General features: G+C 39.3%; 1 protein-coding gene across 6 annotated transcripts in view; it reads left to right on the top strand.

Moving 5' to 3' along the window:
• The window catches only part of PIP5K1B (phosphatidylinositol-4-phosphate 5-kinase, type I, beta), a 533355-nt gene that overhangs the window by 27102 nt on the left and 492675 nt on the right, over nucleotides 1–13578 (top strand). The gene's annotated exons all lie outside the window — the stretch shown is intronic.

Below are 13578 nucleotides of genomic sequence, written 5' to 3'. Positions count from 1 at the left end.
GCCCCCCAAAATAAAGTCTGACACTGTTTCCACTGTTTCCCCATCTATTTCCTATGAAGTGATGGGACCGGATGCATTCTCTATTTTCCAGAGGAAAAAAATGAGGGTTAGAGACTGAAGCTGCTTCCAAAGGTTACCGAGCCAGATAATAGTGTCATCTTAACCACTCTGTTCTTTCTCTGCTTCAGATCAGATGAGCTTGGTCTTTTGAAAACTAGCGAATAAAGTTGCATTGAGGGCTTATACCTCTTGCTAATAGCTAACATGTATGGAACACCTACCTGTTCCAAACCCTTTCCATGCCTTAACTCATAGCATCCTTTTAACAATTCTTTGAGTTTTACACACCATTATTATCCCTATTTTTATAGATGAGGAAACTGAGAATCAGAAAACTTAAATAACTTATGGAGGGTCAATCAACTAAGAAATGGCAATGCTTGGAAATGAAATGGGCAGTCTGGCTCAGAACTCAGACTCTTAGTCATAGGGCTTCAATGCCTCAGACATAGTGTACAAATAAAGAAGCTGCTGTTAACCCAGGTTACCAGGATTGTATTCTTGCCACTTCTTATGTAGACAGCACTTGTTAAAATGCTATATTTAATGCTATATTAATGACAAATTCACGGATTTCATTAAAATGAAAATGCTATATTAATGACAAATTCACAGATTTCATTAATGCTCTTATCCATAAGTATGTCACTCAATATTGTATACTTCTAGAGGGAAAGGCCAATAATGTGTTGTCTTTGACATTCCTCTCCCTTCCCCCCTATAAATAGGAGACTGTTTTTGAGACAATGGAGGCTCAACAAATACCCTTTGAATAGCTTCAAATCCATGGGTGTTGCGGAATGAATCCCATGGGGTTTTACCTTCATCCTAGATGCTGCATTACACATCATTGCAAACAGGCCACGACTCTTCTGCAATCACCATGGAAACTCTCTAGAATTCTTGTTCTTTGTCTTGTGCCATCTGTCTGACTAAAGCTGTAACTTGGAAAATAATGATCTGTAATTTCTTATAGGAAAGTATCCCAAATTCACCAGGAAATAATTTTTTTAAAAAAGAACCATCTGCTTTTCCTTCAGGCTTTCCAACAACTTCTCTGCAGCCTAATAAATAAAACTATCCCCATTTTTTTGTGACTGGTTCACCCTACATATCTATTGGGTTTAGAAACCCAGTTTTTGGATGATTAGGATTAAACAAACAAAAACTACAAATCAAAGAATATCAGCATAAATTATAGCACTAGAGTTGAAACAATTGTTAAAACTAGTCTCTTATTCAATCTGGGTACCAGAGAAGGTTTGCTTCTTTTAAATCTTGGCCCCGACCTTGTCTCTCTCAAAACCCTTGGACAATAAAGATTTATAATTTGCCCATGAACAAAGCTAGATGAATAATGGCTTCCATGCAGAACTGTCAGAAGATAAAGGAGGGTGGGAAAGATTATGATGAGTAAAACTTTACATAGTTAAGTGTCAAATGTGTTAATTCCTCTGAAGAAACAGATGGAAGTTAGTAAAGTATTGGAATTGGAAGGTCTAGTTGCAGTGAGTGGGGCTTGCTCTCTAGTTGCGGTGCTCAGGCTTCTTATCCAGATGGCTTCTCTTGTTGCAGAGCACAGGCTCTAGGGCATGCAGGCGTCAGTAGCTGTGGCACGTGGGCTTAGCAGCTGTGGCTCCCAGGCTCTAGAACATAGGTTCAATGGTTGTGGCACGTTGGTTTTGTTGCTCCATAGCTTGTGGGATCTTCCCAGATCAGGAATCGAACCTGTGTCTCCTGCCTTGGCAGGCAGATGGATTCTTTACCACTGAGCCACCAGGGAAGCCCCATGGAATAATATTTTAATTTTAATTTTGAAATAATTTCAAACTTAGAGAGAAGTTGCATTAAGGGTAAAGAATTCACGAATACTTTTTACCAAGATTCACCAATTAACACTTGCTACATTTACTTTATCATTCACTCTCTCTCTCTCCCCCTCTCTCTCTATACACATATGTAAGTAAGTAAGTGTAAGTAAGCGTTAGTCGCTCAGTCGTGCCCAACTCTTTGCGACCCCATGGACTGCAGCCCACCAGGCGCCTCTGTCCATGAGATTTTCCAGGCAAGGATACTGGAGTGGGTTGCCATTTGCTTCTCCAGGGGATCTTCCCAACCCAGGGATCGAACCCAGGTCTCCTGCACTGCTGGCAGATTCTTTACCAACTGAGCTACAAGGGAAGCCCATACATATATGTATATGTATAATATCACATACGTGTCATATAATGAAAGTCTATGTGTGTGTGTGTATATATACACACGCACATATATATATACACTAATCTTTAGTTCTTAAGGTGTGGTCCTGGGAATAAGTATCACTTGGGTAGTTGGTAGAAATGTAAATTCCTGGGCCCCACCCAGAACTACTAAATCAGAAATTCTGGGACTGGCACCCCCTCCAGGAGATTTGGAGATTACCTGGATTTAAGAACCAGTCCTATGGCCGAACACTTGAGGGGAAATTGTTCTGAGCACTTGCTATTTTTCTCATAAAACTAGAGTAGTTTGGAAGTGTAGCTTAGTTTTTCTAGGGTTATTGTTCAGTTGCTAAGTTGTATCCAACTCTCTGTGATCCCATGGACTGCAGCACACCAGTCTTCCCTGTCCTTCACTTCTAGGGTTGACTGTGACATTAAAGAAAAAAAAAAAAACCAAAAAACGCGAATTAAAGGTTTAATAGAAAAACAACAACAAAAAAATAAAGTAAGTAGACTATTTCATTTAATGGAGAAATAAGAATATTTGATCTTTGCTTTGGTTGGATTAACTGTGCAATTGATATAAAATGAGTAATTTTACCTTATCACCATTTTAGTTATCTGTTTATAAACTAAGATTTTGATTTTAGTCTTAAACATACTTCAACCACAAACTGCTTAGCATGATGTAACTTAGACTGAGAAACTAGATATAGACTTTGAAAAATAAATATTTCTGTATAGACTAAAAAAAAATAAAATAAAATAACCATTGTTAAAATTTTCTCCAGCCCACTGAATTCACGTAACAGAACTCCATAGGCTCAGGTAAGTTCTAAGGGCTTACAGCTCTAATTCAGGTTCAAATACAACTTTCCAAATTATTGCTTGGAATGGATTCCTTTCTGTGTACTTAATCCCTCTAAAATTGTTCTAACTTTATTCTGACACTCATACAGAAAAAATCTTACAGAAAAATACAAGCTTTACTGAGAAGCCTAATGACTCTATACATTACCATGTTCCCCAAAGTGGCTTATTATTTTCAGAGGATGAGAGTTCAAATTAAATCTAGAAAGCCGTTTAATAAGATTGTCAGACTTTGAGATAATCGATGAATTCATCGACTGTGTACAATTTCATTAGTCTTTACAATCACAAAATCACATTTATCCCTTTGAATAAATGATTCAGGGTTTTACAACCTGCAAAGTGAAGACTCCCAGCTTGAAAGTGTGTGTGCATGTGTGTATTTGAAAATGGAGACTGTCTTTACAACCATGTAACGGGTTGACATGGTTACATAATTATTTATTTCTATAGCCTGTTTCAGTTACCAGCCATCTTAAACAGGCGGATCATGGTTGTGTATAAAGAGCAAGGAATTAACTTCCAAAGAAATAACACTGGAAAGCATTTCTTTTGGCTGTTAAAGTCTGGGTACACCTCTGATCTCTGTGGGCCTAGTCCTTTCAGAGAAGTTCCTTCAGAGTTACGAGAATATGACAATTAAGTCTTCCCAGGTGGCTCAGTTGGTAGACTCCACCTGACAATGCAGGAGACCCAGGTTTGATCCCTGGGTCGGGAAGATCCTCTGGCGTAGGAAGTGGCAACCCACTCCAGTATTCTCGCCTGGGGAATCCCATTGACCGGTGGGCTACAGTCCATGGGGTCAAAAGAGTCAGACACAGCTGGGCACGTGCACACTGTAAGTCAAATTACAATAAATAGCTTAAATTTCAGAGCCTAGATAGTGATACATTTATTTCAGAGAGAAGTCAATAAAGAGGAGGATGGGGAAGGAAGGAGGAGTGGGAAGACGAATAATAGTAATAATAATCAGGGACAGTTTCTTAGAGTGCTATGAAATGAAATCCTTCCTGTATTTACAATTTTTGTGTGAAGAGGGGAAGGGCTTTATAAGCTGTGGGATTTTGATAGTATATTTTGTTTTTATTCTAAAACTTCAGAGATCCCCATCTTACGACATCTCAGACAACAAAGATGGTTGAACAGATGAATAAAGGACACAACCCTAATATATTTGAGGATTCTTTTTTTTTTTTAATCCTTTCCTACAGGCAAATCGCTCTTTTGGAAACTGACCAATATCAATACTCTCCTTGTGACTTTGGTGCTACGTCTCGTCTCCTCCTCCCAACAATCCCAGCCATCATTTATATTTAAAAGTCTTCCAACCTCCTGCTCGTACCACCCCCGCCCCATTCAGTTCTCTCTCCTTAGGATTCACTTGGACAGCTGGCAACTCTGTCCTGTCCTAATTTCAAGCTCAAGATCTGGCATGTGAAGTCAGATCATGTTTCTGATGTGACCCATGAAAGATTAACAATACAGGTTTTATGGCAATGTAATCATAAGAACTCTGAATTTGGGGTCCAGAAACCTAAATTTGGCTGCTAATTAGTTTGTAACTTTGAACTCACACTAAAACTCATTGTCCTCATCTGTAAAATGAGTTGGTTGGAATAGGTGAACTAGAAAATATCCTTGACCAATCAACTCCTATGACATCTTTTCTCCTCCAGTTTTATTGAGATATAATTGACATATAGACTGTATAAGTTTAAGGTAAATAGCATAATGGCTTGTCTATATTGTGAAAAAATTACTACAAGAAGTTTAGTTAAGGGGACTTCCCTTTTTTTAAGACTCTGTGCTTCCAAGATAGGGGGGCAGAGGTTCGATCCCTCGTAAGCAAACTGTGATCCCACATGCCATGTGATGTGGCAAAAAAGACAAAAAAGTTTAGTTAACATCCATCATTTCATATAGACACACATACACAAAGGAAACTAAAGGAAAAAAGAAAAAGGAAAAAAAAATGTTTATTTACCTTTGTTGAGAATTCTTAGGAACTATCCTCTTAACAGCTTTCAAATATATCATATAGCAGTGTTAACTATAGTCATCATGTTGTACATGGCATCCCCAGTACTTATAACTGGAGGTGTGAAACTTTTGACCACCTTCATCCAGTTCTCTCATCCACTATCTTCTGCCTCTGATAACTACAAATTTATTCTCCTTTTCTATGAGTTTGGGGTTTTTTTTCTTCTTCTTTTTTTAGACTCCACATATGAGATCATTGTTTGTCTTTGTGTGACCTGTTTCACTTAGCATAATACCCATCCATGTTATCACAAATGGCAGGATTTTCTTCTTTTTATGTCTGAGTACTATTCTTGTGTGTCTGTGTGTATATGTACATATATATACACACAGTAGAATAGTGTGTATATATATATTTCACAAGTTCTTTATTCATCCACTGATGGATACCTAAGTTGTTCCCATGTCTTAGCTATTGTAGATATCATGCTGCTATGAATGTGGGTATGAATATATCTCATTAATATCATATTTTTATTTCCTTTGTCTATATTCCCAAAAGTATAATTGCTGGGTCATATGGTAATGCTATTTCTAGTTTTTTGGTGAATCTCTATACTGTTTTCCACAGTAGTTATAACAATGTACAACCCAAGCCAACAGTGCAAAAGGGTTCCCTTTTCTGAACAGCCTCTTCAGCATTTATTATTTGTAGACTTTTTGATGATGGCCTTTCTGACTGGTTTGAGGTGATACCTCATTGTAGTTTTAATTTGTATTTCTCTGATAATTAGTGATGTTGAACATTTTTCTATGTGCTTTTTGTCCATCTGTGTGTCTTCTTTGGAGAAATGTCTATTTAGATCTTCTACCATTTTTTTTTAATTGAATTGCTTGGTGGTTGGTTTGTTTGTTTGAGCTGCACTGACTATTTCTATTAATAGATTTTGGAGATTAATCCCTTGTTGGTTGCATCCTTTGCAAATATTTTCTCCCATTCTATAGGCTGTCTTTTAATTTTGTTTATAGTTCTTTTGCTATGCAAAAAGTTTTTAAGTTTAATTAGGTCCCATTTGTTTATTTTTGTTTTTATTCATTACTCTAGGAGGTGGATCCAAAAAGATATGGCTGCAATTTATGTCAAAGAGTGTCCTGTCTATGTTTTCCTCTAGGAGTTTTATAGATGTGATCTTACATTTAAGTATTTAATCTATTTTGAGTTAACTTTTCTGTATGGTGTTAGAGAATGTTTTCCTTCTTTTACATGTGGCTGTCCAGTTTCCCCAGCACCACTTATTGAAAGACCATTCTCCATTGGATATTCCTGCTTCCTTTGTCATAGTTTAATTAACTGTAGATTTGTGGGATTATAACTGGGCTTTCTATCCTGTCCCATTCAACTATATTTCTGTTTTTGTGCCAGTACCATACTGTTTTGATTGCAAAATATTGCCTATATTCCCTGGGCTGTACAGTGAAAGTGAAGTGAAAGTGTGAGTCGCTCAGTTGTGTCTGACTCTTTGCAACCCTATGGACCGTAGCCCACCAGGCTCCTCTGTCCATGGGATTCTCCAGGCAAGAGTACTGGAGTGGATTGCCATGCCCTTCTCTAGAGGATCTTCCCAACCCAGGGATAGAACCTGGGTCCCTTGCATTGCAGGCAGACTCTCTAACCATCTGGGCCACCAGGGAAGCCCATATATCCTTGTAGTTTGTTTATTTTGTACATAGTAGTTGGTACCTCTCAATCCCCTACTCCTGTCTTGCTCCTCCTCCCTTCCCTCACCCCACTGGTAATCACTAGTTTGCTCACCGTGAATCTGTTTCTGTTTTGTTATATTCATTCATTTTATTTTTTAGATTATACATATAAGTAATGAGATACAGTCTTTGTCTTTCTCTGTCTGACATTTCACTAAGCATAATACCCTCCAGGTCCATCTAAATTGTTGTAAAGAGCAAAATTTTTATTCTTTTTCATGGCTGAGTAGTACTCCAGTGGGGTGGGGTGTGTGTGTGTGTGTGTGTGTGTATAAGTAGCACATTTCTTTACCCACCTGTTGATGGACACTAAGGTTGTTCCATATCTTGGCAATTGTAAACAGAGCTTCTGTGAACACTGGAGCATGTGTATCTTTTTGAATTAGTGATTTTGTTTTCTTTAGCTAGATACCCAGGAGTGGAATTGCTGGGTCATATGGTAGTTCTAGTTTTAGAACTATTTTAAGGAACCTCTATACTGTTTTCCAGAGTGGCTACACCAATTTATATTCCTTCCATCAATGTACTAGGGTTCCCTTTTCTCCACATCCTCGTCAATGGCTGTTATTTGTGGTCTTTTGATGATGGGTGTGAGGTATGAGGTGATAGGGCCTCCTTGGTAGCTTAGATGGTATAGAATCCACCTGAAATGCAGGGGACCTCAGTTCAGTTTCTGGGTCGGGAAGATCCCCTGGAGAAGGGATAGGCTACCCACTCCAGTATTCTTGGGCTTCCCTGGTGGCTCAGATGTTAAAGAATCTGCCTGCAATGAGGGAGACATGGGTTCAATCCCTTTGTTGAGAAGGTCCTCTGGAAGAGGGCATGGCAACCCACTCCAGTATTTTGGCCTGGAGAATCGCATGGACAGAGGAGCCTGGTGGGCTACAGTCCATGGGGTCACAGGGAGTCGGACATGACTGAGCAACTAAGCACAGCACAGCAGGAGGTGATATCGCCTTGTGGCATTAATTTGCATTTCTCTGAGGATTAGCGATGTTGAGCATTTTTCATTTGCCTGTTGGCCATCTGTATATTTTCTATTCAGGTCTTTTTCCCACTCTTAATCAAGTTGTTTGTTTGATTTTTGATATTAAGTTGTATGAGCTGTTTATATATTTTGAATATGAATCCCCTGTTGATCATATCATTTGCTAATATTTTCTCCGATTCAGTAAGTTGTCTTTTCATTTTATCAATGGTTTACTTTGCTGTGCAAAAACTTTTAACTTTAATTAGATCCCACTAGTCTATTTTCGTCTTTGTTTCCTTTGCCTTAGGGACAGATAAAAAAATACGGCTATCATTTATGTCAAAGAGTATTTTGCCTATGTTATCTTCTAAGAATTTTATGGTTTCCAGTCTTACACTTAAGTCCTTAGGCCATTTTGAGTTTATTTTTTATGTGGTATGAGAAAACGTTCTAATCTCATTCTTTTACATGTAGCTCTTCAGTTTTCCTGGCACCATTTAATGAAGAAACGGTCTTTTCCTCACTTTAGATTGTTGCCTCCTTTGTCATAGATTAATGACAAGTTTATTAATGGGATCTCCATTCTATTCCACGATGTCTGTATCTGTTTTTGTGCCATTGTCATACTGTTTTTTATTACTGTAGTTATGTAGTATAGTGTGATATCAGCAAGCATGATACCTCCGGCTCTGTTCTTTCTCAAGATTGCTTTGGCGGTTTAGGGTCTTTTGTGTTAACATACAAAATTTAGAATGACTTTTGGTCTAATTCTGTGAAAAATGCAACTAGTATTTTGATAGGGATTGCATTGACTCTGTAGATTCCCTAGAGAAATTTGGTCATTTTAACAATATTAATTCTTCTAATCCCTAGAAACAGTGTATCTTTCCATCTGCTATGTCAACATCAATTTCTCTCATCAGTGTCTTATAGTTTTCCAAGTATAGATCTTTTACTTTCTTAGTTAAATTTATTTCTAGATATCTTATTCTTTTTGTTGTGATGGTAAGTGAGATTGTTTTATTAATTTCTATTTCTGATAGTTCATTGTTAATGTATAGAAATGCAACAGATTTCAGGATGCTAATTTGTATCCTGCAACTTTACCAGATTTATTGAGCTCTGGTAGTTTTTTGGTGGTTCCTTTAGGATTTTTCTGAATTGTAGCATATCAAATGTAAATGGTGACAATTTTACTTCTTCCTTTCCAACTTGATTTCCTTTTATTTCTCTTCTTTGTCTGATTATTGTGATATTACAACCAGTTTAGACTGAGAAACTTGACCCACAAGAAATACATAACTCACTTAAGGATTAACTTTCTGATAGTAAAATTGGAAAGGAAGGAATTTTTCCATGTGGGTCTTCTGTAGATTTAGAAGTCAAAGATTTCACAGTGGGCATTGCAAAAACTATGTAGCCATAAGCAGTCTTCCAGGGAGAATGACAAAATGTACCCTCTGAATTAAACTTTTTAAAATTCAAGTAGTTATTTAACAAGTTGTAAATGTCTGTTTGGTGTCATAGGAGAGATTCTCGTGAATGATGTGCAAATGCCATCACCTGCCCGAGGGCCCTAAAAGCCATGGATTAGCTCTGGGCTGCATGGTTTGGGACATTTATTCAAATGACAAGGCTGATTTGGTCCTTAAGGAAAATAGAGCATTCATTTAAAGAAAGTGAAAATCTATTTTTCCCTAAGATGAGCCAAAAAAATTATGCAAATTCCATCCCACACAAGGTGTCACCAAAAAGCAAGTGTCAAAGGAAATACTTCTAATGGAAGAATACTGGCTAGTAAAGCTTAACTGCCCACTTTGCTTAAATCCCTGATCTTTGCTAGGAGAGAAAGGTTCCTAGTTGGTTAATAAAGTAAACAATGCCACGCTACTGAGTTGACCATTTAGTGCTCTATGCCTGTAGGCAAGAAATATCCTTGGTAACATGTCCAGATCTAATGATTCATAGGCATTCAATATCTGATTATTGAATTGTCTCAAGAATAATAAGAATAATAAAACTTCAGAACTACTCTTCTGAAGAATGCTGCTGCTGCTGTTAAGTCGCTTCAGTCGTGTCCGACTCTGTGCGACCCCATAGACGGCAGCCCACCGGGCTCCTCCGTCCCTGGGATTCTCCAGGCAAGAACACTGGAGTGGGTTGCCATTTCCTTCTCCAATGCATGAAAGTGAAAAGGGAAAGTGAAGTCACTCAGTCGTAGCCGACTCTTAGCGACCCCATGGACTGCAGCCTGCCAGGCTCCTCCGTCCACAGGATTTTCCAGGCAAGAGTACTGGAGTGGGGTGCCATTGCCTTCTCCAGTTCTGAAGAATAGTAGTTTTTAATTTCAGTAGGTATAGGGCTCTATAACAAACTAATGAAGGAGCTATTTGGGGGCATTTTTGACTCTCTTTTACAACTGTTCTCTTTAGGGCTGATTCTATGCAAATTCTACATACCTCCTCACCCTGCAGTCTAAAGGCTATATTAAATCACCAAGAAACACCAGATCAACACATTTTTAAAATCAACATTAACTTTAGGTTCATTGGGCTCTCGTTTTTGGCGTAATCAACTGGAAGACACCCTTGTAAAACTGTGTTTTGAAACATTTCTTTTCTAATTATGCTTTTATATACACAGTTGGCTTAGTTGGTAAAGAATCCACCTGCAATGCAGGAGACCCAGGAAGATCCACTGGAGAAGGGATAGGCTACCCAGTGCAGTATTCTTGGGCTTCCCTTGTGGCTCAGCTGGTAAAGAATCTGCCTGCAATGCAGGATACCTGGGTTCAATCCCTGGGTTGAGAAGACCCTCTGGAGAAGGGAAAGGCTAGCTACTCCAGTATTCTGGCCTGGAAAATTCCATGGACTGTATAGTCCATAGGGTTGCAAATAGTTGGACACAACTGAGCAACTTTCATTTATAGAGTTGGACAAAATGTCTATTTCCCCTAGAGAAAGAACCATCAGCATAAACAAAGGTAGTAAAACTACTTCCTTCATTTTGGTCTTTATTTCTTTCATTCATTCATGTACATAATAACTCATTAACTACATAACCTACTGGTTGCTGAAAAGTATAAAATGACAGAAATGTAGTTTCTGTCCTCCAGAAGTATGAGTTTGATTAGGAAAGATGAATAAGTAAATAATCACTGAAATATGTGATAGAGAAAATTATTTGAGGATAAAAAAATGATTCTGAGCAAATGAGGCAATGACCCAAGAGTCAGGGAACAGAGAGAGATGAGGGAGCAGTCACAGCAGTGGGTTGCTTGAGTCCGCCCAGCAGAGACTAGGAAGAGGAGGAGGGTTATTCTACAGGGGACTGAGAGAGTATGTAGAGCCCCTGGCTTTTCTATTTCACATGAGCCTGAGAATCTATGGGAGAAAGAAGGGGAACTGCTGCTCTACTTTGGGGTCAATGTGATGTCCATGCTGAAGAGAGAGAAATGCAGAAGGGAAGCTTGCAGTGAAAGGATAAGCCCCTAGTTGGGTAATAAAGAGCTTAGGAATTAAGAATGAGTATCCAGATTTATGAAGAAAAAATTAAAATGTCTTCAACTTTTTTATCTTGATTTTTAATGATGACTTGGGCGGGACATGATTTTTGTTCTTTAATAACAGCAATTGGTGGACGGCATATTCAGTTATGTTTTTCTGTTTGTTTTGGTTCAGTCAATTATGTGGTCATTTAGCTACTTTTGGGATTTTGGGTGATTAAGACTTGCTATTTTCTTTCAGATATTTAGTGTCCAGACTCTCCCCCAGTAGGGATGCTCTGTATCGTTGACCCACACAGTCTAAGATGGATACGGCAGAAATGCACCCACAGACTCTGCATATCCAACTATGGGGAAGAACAGAAGGAATCCTTGTGGTTTATAAATGTATCTTTTAAGGTCACCCCTACCTCCCAATGGGCTTCCCAGGTGGTTCAGTCAGTAAAGAATCTGCCTGCAATGCAGGAGATACAGGAGATGTGGGTTTGATCTCTGGGTCAGGAAGATCCCCTGGAGGAGGGCTTGGCAACCCACTTCAGTATTCTTGCCAGGAAAATCCCATGGACAGAGGAGCCTGGTGGGCTACCATCCATAGGGTTACAGAGAGTTGGACACAACTGAAGCAACTGAGCAACCAACCAGCTGCTTCTGAATGCATATCCTAGAACAGAGACGAAAACACATCTAGGATGTACAGCTCTGACCAATCGACTGTGGGCCTTGCAGAATCTCTGTCGGGAAGGGTTCTGCTGCTGTGCACAGACTATACTGGTAGAGATGCATGTTTTGACTGTGGATCTTGATACCACGTCTAGCTTTGCCACAAGATAGTTGTGTGATATTAGAGGAGTCATTTCACCATCCTGGACCTCAGTTTCTTCACATCTAAAACACAGAAGTTAGGTTATCATTTCATTCAGCCTTACCTTCAAATTCAAGATATGAAGAGGACTTTTTCTTTTACAGATTAATTCTCAGCTACTTCTTGTGCAGTTCACCAAAAAAAAAAAAAAAAGGACCCTGGACACAGCATGTTAAGAAATAATTCATTTTCAACCTTAAGCTAATTTAATGGCAGGCTCTATTTTGATAGAGTGACAGTAAACGTTTGACACTAACCCACAATTCATTGTGACCATGTGTGCACATCAACATGTGAGACTTTAATGGTCTGAGTTGAAGCTGTGGTTGGGTGAGGCCCTTAGTTCCTACTTAGCTGCGTTTTCCATCTTTTCATTCTTTCCTTATTTGTTGTTCTTTCTGTCTTTATTCTTTTTGCTCCACTCAACCACCTTCCTTTTGAATCACGTTCCCTGGAGTCATAAGGGGACTGGATTCCTGCCTTGATGGAGGGCAAGGCCTAGTTCTCAGCATTTGTGTTTTGGTAGTAGATAGAAATGCTGGAGGATGGGTTGTTAGAGGGAAAGGTTATAGGGGAAGATGTCCAGATGAAGTTCTCAAGACAGAGAACCAGTTCAGTTCGCTCGCTCAGTCATTTCAACTGTTTATGACGCCCTGGACTGCAGCACACCAGGCTTCCCTGTCCATCACCAACTCCCCGAGCTTACTCAAACTCTTCTCTATCGAATCGGTGATGCCATCCAGCCATCTCATCCTCTGTCGTCCCCTTCTCCTCCTGCCCTCAATCTTTTCCCAGCATCAGGGTCTTTTCAAATGAATCAGCTCTTCACATCAGGTGGCCAAAGTATTGGAGTTTCAGCTTTACCATCAGTCCTTCCAATGAACACCCAGGACTGATTTCCTTTAGGATGGATCGGTTGGATCTCCTTGCAGTCCAAGGGACTCTCAAGAGTCTTCTCCAACACCACAGTTCAAAAGCATCAGTTCTTCAGTGCTCAGCTTTCTTCACAGTCCAACTCTCACATCCATACATGACCACAGGAAAAGCCATAGCCTTGACTAGACGAACCTTTGTTGGCAAAATAATGTCTCTGCTTTTGAATATGCTATCTAGGTTGGTCATAACTTTCCTTCCAAGGAGTAAGCGTCTTTAATTCATGGCTGCAGTCACCATCTGCAGTGATTTTGGAGCTCAAAAAAATAAAGTCTGACACTGTTTCCACTGTTTCCCCATCTATTTCCCATGAAGTGATGAAGATATAGTAGCACTGAGATCAGATCAGATCAGTCACTCAGTCGTGTCCGACTCTTTGCGACCCCATGAATCGCAGCACACCAGGCCTCCCTGTCCATCACCAACTCCCGGA

The sequence above is a fragment of the Bison bison genome, unplaced genomic scaffold, assembly GCF_000754665.1.
Source record: "Bison bison bison isolate TAMUID 2011002044 unplaced genomic scaffold, Bison_UMD1.0 scf7180017864469, whole genome shotgun sequence".
Taxonomy (NCBI): Eukaryota; Metazoa; Chordata; class Mammalia; order Artiodactyla; family Bovidae; genus Bison; species Bison bison.
This window is presented reverse-complemented; position numbering and strand designations above follow the sequence as displayed.